The 18,787-nt window shown below is 32.7% G+C and overlaps 1 long non-coding RNA gene across 1 annotated transcript in view; it reads left to right on the forward strand.

Annotated features, from left to right (window-relative positions):
* The first annotated feature begins 7,317 nt into the window (after positions 1-7,317).
* The window catches only part of LOC144365501 (uncharacterized), a 44,148-nt gene continuing 32,678 nt past the window's right edge, over positions 7,318-18,787 (forward strand). Inside the window, exons 1-3 of the long non-coding RNA XR_013424005.1 lie at positions 7,318-7,660; positions 9,703-9,830; positions 15,501-15,627. This is a non-coding gene — a long non-coding RNA (uncharacterized LOC144365501). The remainder of the gene's footprint in view (positions 7,661-9,702; positions 9,831-15,500; positions 15,628-18,787) is intronic.

Here is an 18,787-nt window from a genome sequence, read left to right on the forward strand (position 1 = left end):
TTCCTGCTGAACTACATGGTTTCCCAACATGTTATCAATGACCACAAACTACTGGAAGAGTCACTTGGCTTTCTAGGTATTTCTCTGTCTCATGCTGATTGGTTGCTGCTAGGGGGTTGCTAGGGGTACCCACTTAGCCTGACTGAGTCAGGGACACCTGGTGCAGCAGATCTCTGATGTTATTTGTAGATAAACAACTCAGCAGGGTGGGTATGTGCTTAGGAGTGCTCTGTGGGTCTTTCCAAGGACAAAGGTCATGCTTCTGAAAGGGTAAAGTTTCTAAGCTGGAAGGCTTGAATTAAAATGTAAAAGATTAGGTATTATTGAGTTCCTCTGTTACACCCAGATTCCTGAGATAGTTAAGACAACACCCTACTAGCCATTTAGCCTAGGGCCCTGTGCAGTTTGTCACAGGGCCTGAACCAATCAGTTTGAATGTGTACCCCGCTTAGGAATGACCAATCACCCCTGCCCGATCTGTTCCCGCCAATGAATTTGCCAATCACGTCTCAGAGTTGTTGTTCAATTTCCCCGCGCCTCATGATGATTTGTTCTGATGTATGCAAAGCCCCCCCCTCTCCAAAAAGTGTACTTAAGCTCTGCTTGACCGTTGCTTGGGGCTCTGGGCTGCTCTCCCTTCTTGAGTGAGCACACAGTCCCAGCGCGCTGGAATGGATCCTCAATAAATCCCCTTTTGCCAATTGCATGGAGTCAGTCTCTTGGGTGGTCTCTCCCTCCAACGTTTCGCCAGACCCTTACACTCCTTCCTTGGATAGGCTTTGCTGAGGTAGAGGCTGGTTTTTCACTTTCCTTATGCTCAAAGGTCATCCACAGCATTTGCATAAAATACTATGTCCTTATGCTCAAAGGTCATCCACAGCATCTGCATAAAATACTATGTGGCAGGTGTATTCCTGTAGTCCAGTGTCTTACTAGATGCTGGAGATTGACAGGTGGAATAATTATCAAAATCAAATTTCCACAGGCCATTTTCCTGCAGGAGAGGAGTTGTTGTTTGGGGGCACCTAATTTTCTCTTGAGCTAGTTAATTTTTATTTTGTCTTTCTTTTATTTTTACTTTTATTATTATTATTATTATTTTGTTAAAGTTAGGTGAAGTGAGGGATACTATACTACTGAGCCATATCCTTGGTAGTGAAGTCAGATTTACAGATAGGTAGTTAGTGTAGTTAAGGTAAATTGGGTCTAATATCCAGTAAAATCAAGATTGAACGCCATATTGAGAATGGAGTCTTGGAAAAGGGGTATTGAAAATGTCCCCAAGGCCTTGAGCCCATCCCAAGGAAATGTTAATGAAGCAGCTCCCAGCAAACAGGGAGATGCTAATTCAAAAGCCCTTCCTGCCCAGTTTACTCCTACAGTCCACCTGTTCTGCACACTTTGGTCCTTCCCACCTACATTCCATCACTGCAAGATAAAGAACAAAGGACAGGAATGGGACAGGAATGCCAGAAAGTTGAAGGAAGACCTTAGCTATAAAAAAAAGGGAAGATCTCACCATTCCATGGATTCCACCTCTTGGGTCCACTTCTTCCTCTTTTCTGCTCTCCTTTAATAAAGCTTCAACTTTCCACTCTAAACTTGCCTCTGGGTGCTTCTCTGGCTATGTACTTCAGCATTGGGGAAGAAAGAACTCTTCACCAGTAAACAGCCCTAACAGTAGGTTTAAATTTATTTTGAGAAAGGTTGTAGCTAAGTTGCTGAAATTATTTTTGTTATTTGGTTTAATTTATCTAGACTTTGCTATTTCAATAAAGCATACAGTTTTTACATACATATGTATTCATATAGGGATTTTATTTATATTGTGATTCTTTGATGATTATTGTAATATTATAATTTCACAATATATATGAATAGTAGGTCATGATAAGTTCTTTTTTTGTTCTTATAATTGAAAAGGTTTTTGGCTAAAGTTGCATATAATTTTGTAGATGAATTTTTAAAATTTATGCTTTGGTTTCTTATTTCATTTACAGTAAAGCTTGTTTTTTTTTATTGCTATATTGTTGTATTTAATAGTCAGATTTATTTTGACATAACCATAAAACATGGACTATAATTTGCTCCCATTCAGTATCCAGTAGTTTCCCTTTCACTATTCTCTTACTTTCTTCTATTGTATCTTTATTTATAGTTTTTTTAAAAACATTATTGCTTTATAGAATACACATAAAATAGACTTCACTGTGATATAGTCATATTTGTACATAGCAATTTTTGTGAGATATATTGTGGGTTAATTTGGGGGAAAATTATCACCTTTATAATGATGAGTTTTATAATCTATACATGGGATGTATAATTCATTTATATTTTCTAAAAGTTCTACATATTTTGTTTCTAAAAATGTACACGTGTGAAATAACACTTGCATAAGGAACATATGTTCGTGTTTCCTCTCTTACTCTCTCTTATTCTTCTCTCTCTCCTCCCTCTCCTCCCTCTCCTCCCTTTCCTCTCACCCCTCTCTCTCTACTCCCTTCTCTTCTGCGACTGGCCGCTACAGTCTTACTAATAAAATCTCGGACAGGTAAATGGTTGTTTTGGCTTGTTGAGTTTACGGAGCTTTTCCATCATCCTTTGCAGTTTCCATAAATAGATACTAATTTAACCTCCTTTTGAGTTAATAATTATTCATTTGTTTTAAATGTTCATCAATATTACTTAATTTTTCCCATGATGGGTTTTTATTTTGCATTTTTTTTTAATTTCTAAAGATTTTGAATTTTTATAGTTAGTAAACATATCTCATGTATAAATTTGCAGTTCAAACTTCTAGCCTTTATATTTTTTTGGCTTAAAAGATGAGAAAATGGATCCAAAAATGCAGCTACTCTTTGATTTCAAGAAAAAGAAAAAAGTTTCAATTATTTTTTAAAATTGCCTTTTTTCCCCCTCATCATTTATTATAGGTTTCTGTGGGATTGTAAGTGTAGGTTATTTAAAGTGGATCCTAGGGCTTATCTTTGGAAATTACTATAGGAAAAATAAATAAGAAATATCTCTACACTGTGGCTGCAGGAAAATGAGTAAATTTTCTCAAAATCATATGGCAATTAAATTGTTAAATGACATATTACTAAAGATCCACTCCTTAAAGAATTTTCTTTGAAATATTTTTTTGCAGTGAATCATGAATTCTATTATCTGGATTTGAGGGTTTAATATAAAATCATATGGAATGAAATTTGGCCAATCCTAGAAATATTCATACATAATTTGATATTTACTTAATGATATGTTGTGGAGATAGCAACTAATAAACATATTTACTTTTAGAAATAGGTACTTTTTTGCTTTTCAGTTTCTAATAACCTTGTAGATTTATTTCCTTACTGAGTGACTCAGGGCCACTGATGTGTTTTTTTTCTTTCATTTTGTAATCTCCAGGCATTTACCCTTCTAAGAAATCTGAGAGCTCTGTTTCTGAAGAGTTTCTTAACATGAAAGAAAAAAAGTATTTGTGTTGCCCCGGAAATATATTCTCAATGCACTCTCTTCAAAATGGAGAGAAAATAATATTTCCCCAGACTGACATCCCTGTGTCAGGAGCTAATAATACATTGATGGTCTTTGAAGAAATTTCATACAGTTCTGTCTCTGGGTAGTTTTCTGTGGGCTGCTTAATTGCCATTTAATATCCAGATACCCATGTTTTTCCATCTTAACTATGAGAATAATTTTAGAGGGCACAGATGAATAATGCTCTTCATGGAGGCTATGAATACCTGTATGTTCTGTAGTGCACAACTGACAAAGCCTCTGGAAGATACTGAGCAGATACTAATAGGTTAACAATTATCTTCCACTCACATAAATTTTCTTTCAAAAGCTTGTAATAACCTTTTCACTTTAGGCATCCATGTCATCCACATTCCCAAGTATAAAAGTTTGAATCTTTCTTTTCTGAATTCCAGGTTTCATTTCTCTTGTGGTTCAATGTGGTGCAAATAATTATGGGTTTTTTGGTCCTTTTTTTACACTTTGTTTCTAATAAAAATGTTCTCTGCTCCAAACCTATATATCCCATGTCCAGCTATTTTTAGAAAATGACATAGAAAATTGTATTTGATAGTTTATAAAGGAGAGTTGAGAACACTTCTTGCTCATGTCTCCCTTCCTTAGAAACTGAACCAGAACTATGCTTGGTCCTGGAAAGGGAGCACAATAACCAATCAGATATATAAAAAAATGTTGATTGATTATATATTCTCTTTTAAGAATTCTCTGTTCAGATTCTTGGCCCATTTGTTGATTGGGTTATTATTATTATTATTATTATTATTATTATTATTATTATTTGCTTAGCTTTTTGTGTTCTTTATGTACTCTAGGTATTAGTGCTGTGTCTGATGTGTGAGGGGTAAAATATTTCTCCTAAAATGTAGGCTCTCTCTTCACCTCACAGATTGTTTCTTTGTTGAGAATAAACATTTTAGTTTGATTCCATTCCATTTATTATTTGTTTTAATTCTTGTGCTATAGGTGTCTTTTTAAGGAAATTGGGGCCTAATCCCACATGATGAAGATTAGAGCCTGTGTTTTATTCTATTAGATGCAGAGTCTCTGGTTTAATTCCTAGGTTCTTGATACACTTTGAGTTGAGTTTTGTGCATGGTGAGTGATAGTGGCTTGTTGAAGAGGCTATCTTTTCTCCAGTGCATGTTTTTGGCACCTTTGTCTAATATATGATAATTGTAATTTTGTGGTTTCATCTCTGTGTCCTCTATTCTGTAACATTCATCTGCCAGTCTATTTTGTTGCCAATGCCATGCTGTTTTTGTTACCATTGCTCTGTAGTATAGTTTAAGGTCCGGTATAGTGATGCCACCTGCTTCACTCTTCCTGCTAAGTATTGCTTTAGCTATTCTTGGTCTCTTATTTTTCCAGATAAATTTCATGGTTGTTTTTTCTATTTCTATGAGGAATGCCATTGGAATTTTGATCAGAATTGCAGTAAATCTGTATAGTGCTTTTGGTAGCATGGTCATTTTGATAATATTAATTCTGCCTATTCATGAGCAAGGTAGATATTTCCATCTTCTAAGGTCTTTTTTGATTTTTTTTCTTTAGGGTTCTGTAGTTTTCCTTGTATAGATCTTTCACCTCCTTCATTAAGTTAATTCCCAAGTATCTTATTTTTTTTGAAGTTATTGTAAATGGGGTAGTTTTTTAATTTCTTTCTCAGAAGATTTTTCACTGATATACAGAAATGCCTTTGATTTATGGGTGTTGATTTTATATCCTGATACTTTGCTAAGTTTATTTACTAGTTTAGAAGTTTTCTGGTGGAACTTTTTGAGTCTTCTAGGTATATAATTGTATCTGGCATTTGCAGGTAAATGGATAGCATTGGAAAAGATAATGCTAAATTATGTTAGCCAAGACCAAAATAAATGCCAAATGTTTTTTCTGCTATAAGGAGGCTGACTCATAATGGGGTAGGGAGGGGAGCATGAGAGATATAGATGAATTCTACATATAGCAGAGGGGTGGTAGGAAAAGAAAGGGGGCAGGGGATTAGCAAGGATGGTGGAATGTGATAGAGATCATCATCAAACGTACATGTATGAAGACACAAATTGGTATTACCATTCTTTATATACAACCAGAGATATGAAAAATTGTGCTCTATACATGGAATAAGAATTCTAATGTTTCTGTTGTCATTTATTTAAAAACACCAAAAAATGAAAAAAATATAAATTATATACATTAAGTGTGTGCATGTTATATATATATATATATATATATATAGTGTGTGTGTGTGTGTGTGTGTGTGTGTGTGTGTGTGTGTATCGATCTAGGGGAAGGCAAGTCTCTTTCCTGAATTTTTAAAAATCAATTAATTTATTAATTTGTTCTAACTTGCTATTAGAGCAGAATGCATTTCACTTCATAGTACAGAAATGGAGCACAAAAATTTATTTCTCTTGTTGTACAGAAAGTATAGTTACAAAACTCATGTAACTCTACTTTGTGTACAAAAGATTTCCATCTCATTCCACCATCTTACCTACCTCTATACCATCTCCCATCACCTCCCTCCCATTGTTTTATTCAAATTTTCTTCATTTCTTCCATGCTACCTCTCACTTTCCTCATTGTGGATCAGCATCCACTTAGCAAAGAAAACATTAGGTCTTTGTTTTAGGAGGATTGGCTTACTTGTCTTAACATGATATTCTCCAATTCCATCCATTTACTTCCCAATTCCATAATTTCATTCTCTTTTAATGCTCAGTAATATTCCAGTGTGTATATAGGCCATATTTTCTTTATCCATTCACCTATTGAAGAGCATATAAATTGGTTCTATAGTTTACCTATTGTGAATTGTTTTGCTATGAACATTGATGTGTATATGCCACTGTATTATGCTGTTTTTAGCTCTTGTTGGTCTAAACTGAGGAGTGGGATAGTGGTGAAGGCAATCCCCCACTCACTGTCTTGACAGGGTCACAGTGAGAAAAAGTGTTGGCAAAGCCGCTCTCCCACTGTCTTGACAGGGTCACAGTGAGGATAAATGCTGGCAAAGCCACGCTGGTTGGTGGGTAACCAAAACCATGAGACCCTTTTTTATGTAATTGGGACTTTGCATTTTCATGCTTATGTTTCTCACAGGAGGCATGAGTATGTTAAATGCCAAACAAATTAGATTTTAGATGGCTAGAACAGAAATGGTAGTTCATGCCTTGGAAGCTGTTCTGCTACCCACCCCTCAGCATATCAAGGACAAAGTGAAAGGCTATTTTTCTATCTTAGTACATTGTGGACAAACCTAATATCAGACAACAATCATCCTCTGAAAAACAAACTCTTTGAGAACTAGTGCACATTGACTGAAAAACAAACTCTTTGAGAACTAGTGTACCTTGACTTAGAAACAAATTCTTTGAGAACTAGTGTACCTTGACTGAGAAACAAAGAAACTCTTCAAGAAAGCAGCTCAACCAGTTTTATGAGAATAAATTTAGGAATCAATTAAAATAGCTTTATAAGACACAGTTTTAGAATAATGTTAGAAATATTATTTTATTTAGATTCTTAAGTTTAGAAATTCTTAAGTCTTTAGTTGTATAGGTTTCTGATATGTTTTAAAGATGATTCATAAACTTTAGGACATTTTAAATATAAGATTTAAAGGGACTTTTTTAGATGGGAATTTTAGATTAAAAATAAAGTACAAGTGTACTTTAGGTTAATGATTGGCTAGGAGTCTTAGAGTCTGGTTACGTAGTTTGGAATTAGTTAATAAAAAATAACATATCTTGGGAAAAATAGTAAATCTTGGGAAAATCTGAAGGAAGTAAATTGGTGACATGTTTTATTGATGATTCTGTACTTTGATGATTGTATGGCTGGGGGTCATATCCTGAAAGAATGTAGATCGGTGTGCTCTCAATCATGGTTAAGGAAATGTCATGTCTTGGCAAAGTTTTAAATTATATAATCAATGACGTATTGTGAATCTATAATGATGTGAAAAATTGTAATAAAAAGGGGACCCAGAGAAAGCAGCTTTAGCTCTCTCTCTCTGAAGATTGCTCAAACGGAACGACTCCTGTCTCATCATTTCGCCGACGCCACTCCTCCTTCAGGACTCCCTGGACCCCGCCAGGGCCTGGCAGGATAGGTGGGTACATTTTGATTCCTCTCCAAGTTTTCTAAGAAAGCTTTTTATTATTTTCCAGATTGGTGTCATCAATTTAGAGTCCTACTAACAGTGTAGTAGTGGGCTTTTTTCCCCACATCCTCACCAACATATATTTTTGCTTGTATTTTTAATAACTGCCATTCTGATTGGAGTAAGATTAAATTTTAGAGTAGTTTTGATTTGAAATTCTTTAAATGCTAGAGATTTTGAACATTTTTTATTTATTGATTGATTGATTGTTTATCTTCTAAGAAGTATGTCTCTTCAGTTCCTTAGCCCATTTCATTTAATGATTGGGAAATTTGCTTTTCGCTATTAAGTTTTTAAAGTTCTTTTTATATCCTGGAAATTTGGGTTCTATCTGATGTGCATGTGGTAAAAATTTGCTCCCATTCTCTGGTATCACTTTTTGCCTCACTGATTGTGTCTTTTACTGAGAAGAATCTTTTCAGTTTGAATTCATCCCATTTAGTGACTCTTGTTTCTATTTATTGTGCTTTAGTAGTATTCTTAAAGAAGCAAAATTTCAAATCCCCTACCTGGGATTACAGGTGTATAACCTCATGCATAGCAACACAATTCATCTTGATTTCAAGCCAATTTTCTTAAGGGGTTTTCATCCTAGGAAGAAAAAGAAAGTGTTATAGACAGGCCATTGAGTCTAAGGCCATATCATAAAATAAGGAATATACCATTAATCAATTTAAATAATAGACACAAATCTTTGTATTTGGGGAAAACACACACACACCATACGCCTTCTGGTTAAATCTCCCTACCCTCACTCAGGGCAGTTTCTCTCCAGTTTTTTTTTTTAATCTCAGAAGAAATATTGGTTTTAAAAAATGTATCTTTCACTTGTAGCATAATAAGAAGTGGTCATGTTCTTTACCTTTCTGAACTCAGGACTAGCATAACTCTCTGGTTCTGTGAACTGAGATTTTTTGGAGTCTTGACATAGTTTTGAGGATGTTGTTCCAAAAATACATATACTTCACTGGTAATAGTTTAGTCACATAATGGTAATTTTTCACATAGTAAATATTTTGAGTTATGCTATAAAATTAAATTTTTACTATTTTAATATGAATTCTAAAAAATAATTATCTTTCCATTTCATATAATTTTAATGTTCAATCTGTTTCTATACAAGAGAAGTTAACTGAAATTTTACAGGATTGTCACTTTATTATTTCTATCCACAATAATAGCCACCAACAAGAACAGAATTTTTACTATAGGGTAAAACAAAAAGAACCAATAAAATAAAAAACAAATTATATTTGTTTGAAGGGCTATATGTATATTATATTATAAACACCACACAATATATACATCGATCAAAGTTTATATATAAAATATATATATATATACATATATATATATTATATATGTATATATTATTTTGTATGTTAAAAATTGTTAAAATTATAAAAAGAAAAATCCAAACATGATTGTTGTTTTTTATTTTTTATATTAATAACATACATAAATACCATAAAATGTTTGAACTTAAATTCACTATTAAATATTTCTATTAGGTCTTCTGTCTACCTTGTTACATTTCAAAATTCCTCTTATACCATTGGTATTGGAATTACTAGCAATCTCACTACATATTCAGAACAGCCAGCTGCATCAGAAAAATAACAAATAAGATTCTACACCTTAGTAAATCTCTTATTAGTGGTTGTATAATTAAAATTTGAGGATTGCCTTTCTTAATTACCATAATTTTCTCATCTGAACAATATATAATTTAGATCATGATATAAAAAGTTACAAAATATATATTTTGGGGGTAATGCCTGAGTTTTATATGGTGTTTCATAAATGTGGAGTATATATACTTTTTTAAACTTAAATCACTTTTTCTGCAGAAGTAGATAATAGTATCATGGTGTTCAAAAACACCACTTACATGATAGTCTACTAACTCTCCTTTCAACTTCAATTACTTTACAGACTGTGCTAATTTTCATGTGGTCAATGTGTTATTGATTTACTTATTCTTATTTTAGGAACTGTTAACATTTAGGGATGTAGCCATTGATTTTTACTGAAGAGGAGTGGGAATGCCTTCAGCCTGCTCAGAAAAATTTATATAGAGATGTGATGTTAGAGAACTATAGAAACTTGGCCTTCCTGGGTAAGTTTGATTTCCATTTAAAATTTTTAATTAATAATTTTTATTTAATTTACTTCTGCTGCAGAGTATCTTTTGGGAACTTCTCTACAAGAATGAGTTTCAGATTTGTGTTTCAAAAAACAGGGCATTTTCAGTACAGATATTTTACTCTTTAATATGTATTATCCTACTCTTTAATCTCTCTCTTTCTTAGTGTGTTATACATCCTTCACTTTACATAAGTAGGTACCTAGCATCATTTAGTGATGTAAACTATTATAGCCTTCACAAGGCAGGGGACACAGTTGAGATGTTCAAATGTCAAGGAGAAGACCAAACTAAAAATTGTTGATAGAGTAGTTGCTCAGCAGAAAAAATTTTCATAAGCTTAGGTTTATTTATTTTTTTATTGTAATCATTGAACACATACTGCCCTACATTTATCACATTTTCAAATTCTTTGTAGTCCTCTGTTTTCTTCTTTAGTGATGTTCCAGTTTATTCAGATTAACAGCCAAAACTTACTTTTTGTTTTGAGGGCCAACATGATCTGTTACAATTTTTCTTGTGAGGAAACCTGAAAAGAAGCAAACAGAAGAGAGAGACACACACACAGTGAAAAGGAAAAAAAGAAAAAAAACTGGACATTCCTCTTCAGGGCTGCACATAGTATACCCCCAAATTACATAGCTTCTGTTACCATGACTACATTCTATCCCAGTATTATTTTAACCCAAGTGCTAGCTATGCAAGATAAGGTACAGTTAATACAAATATAAAGCCCCTTCTCCCTAAGAACATTACCATAGAAACTAGATAGTGCACCTGTATAGTTGTCTTAATAGCTTCACAGACAAACTGCTGGGCATTACAGTTGTGGGACTCAGGGTGCCATTTACCATCACTTCCACACTTTCCTGTCTATTTATAAGGTCAGAATACCTACAGCCATTCCTCCTTTTTTGTTGGGGTCTGTAAGCGGGTCAAAATAGCGCTTGGTGTTTTGCCAGGGGAATGTTAGAGTTCGTAAACAAGTCTGATTGGTGCCTGGCAAAATGCCAGAGGGAGTGGTTTGGAAGGTAACAAAAGTGAGCCATTGAGTGTGGAGATTCCTTGTTGGTTGACTGATGTATCTGGTTTATGCTGGTTGAGATGGGCTGTGCAAAATGTATAGATAGCTCTGTTGTCCTGCAATAAACGGCTCCCTCTCTTCTGTATCAATCTAAAAGAGTTGTTCGTCACCCCCTGGTTATTCTGCTGCAGCCGTACCCCGGCACTTTTTAAAGGTCTTTTGAATAAATAATATTACTTGTCTCCTTCATGCTGGTCGGGGCAAAAAATAAGGGAGGCATAGACAACAGTAAGTGCCAACATCAGTAAACATCCATCTATGAATAATTTTTGACCCAGATGAAATTGAGTAAACATGAAGTTAGCCAATGCAACAAGCCTAAACATCTATTATCTTGTTGGACCTTATTAACGGTATCTTTAAGGTAATATAACTCTTTTAAAATAAAATAGTACTTTTATTTTATCACTTAAATTGAAGGAACACATGTTATCAAACTTTTGATATCCTTTATGATGTAACAATACCAGACAATCAATTGCAGCATGAATGTCAAGTATGGCTTGACAATGTTGTTTTTGTTCTTCATTAAGCATATTAATGGCCATGGAGGCATGACTAATACTTTTTATGATAGCATAGGCCAGTTTCATAGTAGTTTTGTAAGTCCCTAGAGCTAGTCCAGGGAAACCCACTAAAGAGAATGTCAAAGCATCAAATTCTGCCTTAGAAAGAAGGTTCACCTGAATCATCACAGTTCTTATCAAGAGAAATAGACCTTTTATGAATAAATTGTCCTGGATTGTGACCTATTAAATACTATGTGGATGGTAAGGACATAGTTATTCTGCTAAGACAACAATGAATACCATGAGACATTTTTGCAGGTATATAACAATTTCATCCAAGTGAGTCAAGATATTGTAATGGGTTGTAGAAGTCCAGGATCTGACAGTCCTGAATTTTCCACAGCTGGTGTACAAAAACAGAGCAACATTGTTATTTACAGAGTTTTTTGTGAGTTTAGCAATCAAAGCAGTAACCAGGTTATCTAGAGTACATTCTAACCCCATTAAAGCCAACATCTGTTGAGCTGAGGCTGTTAATGGTTTTCTATCCCCAAAGTAACTGGAATTGTAGTATCTTGGGTTCCTCTCTTAATGTTTCTCCTTTTTTGAGGAGAATGATTATTCTCTTGTTTGGAGGAACTCTTTTCTTTCAGGGTTACATGAAACTTAGGAATCAGCTTGTGAAGTCCCTGATGTACATTTGTAATTCCTATATTTCATGCATTAATCTAGAGTCCAAAAGGACATGTTGGCATAAGTGTACCAGTCTATGCTTTTCCCCATGTGATCAAAGGCATAGGATCTTGTCATGCTGGTCAGGTGGAATCTTATATATTACATATTTTTTTTTGGTAATGACTGTTTGAGAATAAAATGTCTATACAAATGCACATGACCAATTTTGAGTATTAACTTTACGTTATATATTGAGCACATTAACTGTAAGTAAAACAATATTTAATGCATATTAATATGAAAGAGGCTAGATCTTTGTTTGTTTTTTTTTTCTGTTTTAAAAGGTAAGTATTAGGATACAATTTGCTCATTCAACAAAAGCTTGTCCAAAAGGATCATGACTTACAACTATATCTCATTGATTAAAAATTGTGCAAAAGGATGAGATGTAAAGGCAGGGGAATTATCCATCTTTAAACAAATAGGGCCTCTAGGAGCAGATCATGCTTGGTTTCTTTCCATGTTCTCTACTGGAACTGACTTGGCATTTTCATTTTTTAGATTCAATTCTGTTAATAATTTTTTTCTTTTGTTTTGTGTTTTGCAATAATACATTAGTAATCATAAATATTTTGAAGTAAATAACTCATTATACTTCTTCTTTATAAGTTGTTTTCTATATTTCTTATTTTTACATTTTGATTAATGATCGAATTTCTGAATCATTGTTTTTTATTGTGGCATGCTTGGATTCTATTCACACGTCCCTTTACACACACACACACACACACACACACACACACACACACACACACATATATATATATATATATATATCCCACTTCCCTTTATATATCCTATAGGTTTTTAATTTTTACAGTATTTCACAAGTTGCTTAGACTTGTCTTAAATTTGGTCCTGCTTGATAAGCCTCTCCTATATTGGTAGAATTTGAGCTTTACACACTAGGAATGCCCCTCTCATTTTTTCTTTTTTCTTTTTTTTAAACATTTTCTTTATTTTTCTAATATTTATTTTTTAGCTTTAGGTGAACACAATATATTTATTTTATTTTTATGTGGTGCTGAGGATCGAACCCAGTGCCTCACACATGCCAGGCAAGCATGTTACTACTTGAGCCATATCCCCAGCCCCTCATTTTTTCTTAAAGAATTATTCACATACACAATTTGTGCTTATTTTTGTTAATATTTTTTATTTCAATTTCATTCTCTAAATTTTCTTTAGTTATTTAGTGTTCATTGAGTAATTCATAACTGTCAGTAGCCTAATGTTCAATTCTTATTTTTTTTCTTTTTTTGTCACTTGGATCAAGCCATGATTCTCTTTGTTTATATTTGCTGTACTATTTTTTATTTGTTCATTAAAGGAGCCAACAATAGATTATATAGTCCATTTTGGGAAAAAAAGTATAAAAACTTTTAAATAAATAAAAATAGGCAAGAACAGTGCTGCATCCTTGTAATGTTAGCTAATTGGGAGGCCATGCAAAAGTACTTCATGTTTGAGGGAAGTCACAGCAATTTACAAAAAGCATGACTCAAGCAATTTTAAAAAGACTTGTGTTGTAGTTTTGGGGGTTAATCTCAAGCACCACACATGAAAAATTAAAAGTTGGATGACCTAAAGATTCAGAAATGCCAGTACTAAATATGTATCTATGAACAATTAAATCAGAAAATTGAAGAGATACCTCTGCTTTTGTGTTTATAGAAAACATTGTTCTCAATATTAAGGCTAGGGACTCAATGTATGTGCCCATCAATGATCAAATGAGTAAAAATATTGTACTTATATACTATTATTATTTAGTTATGAAAATATTTTGTCTCATAAAGTGTTATAAGAAATATATGCAGGACTTTGCATTAAGTGAAATGTGGCAGGCAGAGATTAAATTGCAGGAGCATTTGATTCACATGTGGAAGTCAGAAATTTAGTGGGTAAAATTTTGCTCACCAGGTACTATGTTTTGTGTATGGTTGATATTATAGTCAAAGTCTCCATATTTTTTTATTGAGCATAAGAGAGTCAAGAGTTTTGTTTTACCACATGGTGAGTATATTATATTCTTCATAAATACTAGTAGAAGGAATACAATACCTTGTAAGAAAAAAACTGATAATTATATGAAATAATGATTGTGTTAATTCATTCTATTTAGTCATTTTACCTTGTATACATAATATAAAATACCATGATATATTTAGTAAAGAAACAAAATTGTATTTGTCAATAAAAGAAATAATCATATCACATGAATTTAAAAAAAATAAAAATCAATTTATTATACTTGATTGTCATGTGTTGACTTCATCCATGTATTATGGCCATAGGCTATTCAAGGTTTTTATAGTCTTTTAACATGTTTTTATGAAAAATTTTATAGACATATATGTTACATTTCTTAGTAATTTTTTGTTCATATTTATTTTTAAGAGTCCATAGCCTCTTTACCCTTTTTGAACATTTGTGGTATTATCACTCAAAATCTACTAGTTATTTTTATGTCTCTATGTCATGGTAGACAAAAACCAGTTTTTGGACACTCTTTGAAAAAGCCACACATGTTTGTATATGTTTCCTAAATACACGTTTTTATCTTATAGAGGACAAAAGGCTGTGTATGATAAAAGTAACATACTTTCCTTCCCTATATTATATTACTCTTCTTAATCATGTACTCCTCTTGGATACTGTGGTCTATACAAAAATTGGGTAATATTCTCAAGGTAATTTTGTCTGTACATTTTTATTGAATTGATATATTTTTGGATTTATGTTGACTTTGGACTGACTAATCTGCCACACTCCTGATGTACTTATTTTAACTTAATTTCATGTTGTATATGCAAAATATATTTATACAAGTCTAGTAGGTATTTTTTTAAAATTTTTGTTTATTTCAGCCACGACTCCTCATGATCTCCAAGAATATTCACCCAAAAAGGGTATTAAACATATATTTCACAAAGCAATAAATAGAAAATATAGAAGTTATGATCTTGACTATTTACAACAAAAGAAATTATGGAAAACTACAAGTGAGAGTGAATACCAGAAATCATACAAAAAATCAGGCCTTGTTCACCACCAGAGAATTTATACTGGAGAGAAGCCCTACAAATATAAACAATGTGACAAAGCTTTTAGTTAAAAACAATAGTTCTTATTTATATATATACTGTGTTAGGACTTACTTTCCATTATCTAATTCAGAGGAAAATTCATATCTTATTACATAATTAAAGTCACTCTCCTACATGACAGTCAGTTCTACTAATTCTTAATCCAAACTAAACACTGAATAATGGTTTTGTCTGTGTGCTATTGATCTACCAATTTTTATTTTAGGAGCAATTGATATTCAGGGATGTAGCCATTGATTTCTCTGAGGAGAAATGGGAATTCCTGGATCCTCCTCAGCAGAATTTATATAGAGAAGTGATGTTGGAGACCTACAACGACCTGGTCTTTGTGGGTGAGCATAACTTTCCTTCAAAATTCCTAATTATCATTATTTAAATTTCTTCCCTTGAAGTATATATTTTGAGAACTTCACCATAAGAATGGGATGATTCAGATTCGTGTTTTCAATAAAAAAGATGGGGTAGTTTTTGGTGCTCACAAGAAAATATTAAGTTTCTTTTCATCCTTAATGTTTTTCTTTGTTGGCATGATATATATCCTTCACTTGACATATAGTTGACTTAGAGAAATGCAGTCATGTCAAATACTGTGGCACACATATAGCAGAGGACATAGATGAGGTAGAGGAGGAAGCCTAAATTCAAAAAGATTGATCGAGAAGTTATCCAGCAGAAAAGATTTTTGAGAAGCTTGAATTTCTTTCTCTTGTTATCATAGAAGAATCTGTCCTGTGTTTTGTGCTTTAAAATAATCTACTTTCCTGCTTTTCCTCCATTAATGTCTCCATACATGCAAATTAACAACAAAACACTCCCTTTACCTTTTGAGTGTCAATATTATCTGACGGCTCTTCCATAATTTTTAAAGATTTTTTTAGTTGTTAATGAAATTCTCATTTATTTATATGTGTTGCTGAGGATCGAACCCAGGGCCTCATAAATGGTAGGCAAACCCTCTACCACTAGTCTATAATTCCAGCCCCTCTTCCATTATTTGCAGGAACTTTTTGTACATTTCTGGAGACCACTAGGTCAACCCATTGTAATACATTAATATCATAAGTCAGTTACTCTAAACTTATTTGTACATTTTTTTTTCATTAAAATTTTCTTATCAGAGTTCTTTGTGATATGTGTAATGGAGTTTTTGTGAAATTATCTGCCATGAAATGAAAGTCAAGATGGACAAAGACTGCTCTTTTGAGAGATGGTGTAAGTTGTAGTTGAATAAGAGGATTTGTAAAATAATACATCTGTGGATATTTACAATTTGGTTGGTGAATTTTTTCCTTATTTTTTCATTGTGTAGAGTAGATTCTCTGTTGCAGACTGCGTTTTCTCATATCAGTTAATTTCTTCACAAATTAAGATATGCATAACTCTTGTTTGTATTGCCAATAATGTTATATGTGCTTTTGCTTGTATAAATATGAAACCTCTTTTGTCGATGACTTTTATATTTTATCTTAATTGGCTTTTAATCTGCCCATGTACGTAGAAATTTAAATTTTCTATATGTGAATGTAATGTGGATCGATGACAGTGATACTCTAATGCTGAACTACACCCCAAGCTCCTTTTCATTCATAGTTTGAGAGAGGTTCTCACTAAGTTATTGAAGATGTCTTGAATTTGCAATTTTCCTGCCTCAGACTTCCTAGTAGCTGAGATTACAAGCATGCCCATCATTTGTATATTGATGAGTTTATTCTTATTTAGAGGATAAAGACCACATTATTTTAAATGAAGTTTTGAGAAATGTTGCAAATCTCTTTTACGTATTGTTTGTAATTTTCATTATGATCAAAACTACATAATAAAACTTACTGTCTCCAAAAATTTAAATGTACAGTTCAGTAATATTAATTCAAATTGTTATACAATATATCTGTAAAAAGTTTAGATCTCAAAAAAAAAAAAACCAACAAAAAACTATGCCTAGGAAGCAAGGGCTCATTTCTGTCTCCCCATCACAAAACCATTCTCTTTTGTTCAGAAAGCTGCTTCTTTAGTTTAGAGATGTCGTATTTGTAGAATTCTGCAGTATTCTTTCTGTGACATTTCAGTTAACATAGTGTATATACATTTTGTAAAATATATAATTAGAATAAATTCTTTGACTTCAATGTTCTATAGTTTCTATATTCCACATTGGATCATTATTCTTTTCAAGGGATATTTGGTCTGCATCCCCCAAGATGGCTCTGTTGAATAACAATGTAAAAAAACTGGTGTGCAATGTTATTAATTTGCTATTGATGTGAAGGTTATTGCCACACTCACTAAGAAGTCCCTCTATCTAACTCCATGTCTGCATTTACAATTGAATGTTGTAAATTTTACTATATTTTGAAGCAGGGAAATAGTCTTATTTGTATTTTGGGGGATATTCATACAATTTAAAGGATAGATTTATCTGCAAAAAAAAGTATTTTTAACAATGGGAGTCTAATGCATATTATCTGGAGTCTCTAGTTAACTTTAAGTAGTATAAACATCTTTTAATTTTATCTTTCAATTCTTGAACAACAGCATGCCCAAGAGTGTTCAGTCAACTGACACATATTTAGGGTTTTTTTTTAACATTCCTATCACTTTTTACTTCAAATTTTTATTCCATGTTGGTTACAAAGTAACTATCACTTAAATATTTATTAACTTTTGTTTTAATACATAAAATTGGTCTATCCAGCATAATATCCCACTTGTGATTAAGAATAGGGATTCTATAAATCTACAATAGTTTCAAAATATTTTCAAAGTCTTATACTTTGCATTTACCATTTTGCTTCACTGTATTTCCCTTTTCAGTAAGTGGGGATTGATGTCTCCTAGGATGACAGTGATTCTTTGTTTTCATTCAACTCTCTCAATGTTTTCTTTGTGTGTTTGGGAAGTATGATATACATTTCGAATGTATTTACTCTGAATTCAGAACCTAGGGAAAGGTTCCTTTTCTCTATTTTGCCTCTTTTCAAAGACTTTTTTAAATTTAAAACATTTTTTATGTGCTATAACTGTCTTAAACTATGTTTTTTGTACTATTATTTAGACAGCACAGGTTTTGTTTGGTCACTTTTGTATGTGTCATTCTTGTATCCCTTTGCTTTCAGTATGTGTGTGTCCTTAGATTTCGAGTATACTGTGGACTACCTTCAGTTGTAATTTTTAGAGTTAATTCAGATAGCCAAGGTTTGTTTTGATCAGAATTTTGTAATCTTGAATTTGCCAATAAAAATATCTAAAAATGAAGAATCTCCTACTCATACTTTGTATGAGTATCAACTTGACTTCACTTTATTAAAATTCAATACATTTGTGGCTTTTCAAAACTATATTATTGTTACAGGTATATATGTCTATTAATAGTTTTGCTTTTATGCTTTTGTCTTTCAAATTCTATTGCAAAATTATATGTTTTGTGTCCCATTATTACAATAAAATAAATTGTTTGTGCCAAGAAATATTTAGAATTTCATATGACTTGTGTTG

This window comes from Ictidomys tridecemlineatus, chromosome 7 (genome assembly GCF_052094955.1).
Source record: "Ictidomys tridecemlineatus isolate mIctTri1 chromosome 7, mIctTri1.hap1, whole genome shotgun sequence".
In the NCBI taxonomy this organism is placed as follows: Eukaryota; Metazoa; Chordata; class Mammalia; order Rodentia; family Sciuridae; genus Ictidomys; species Ictidomys tridecemlineatus.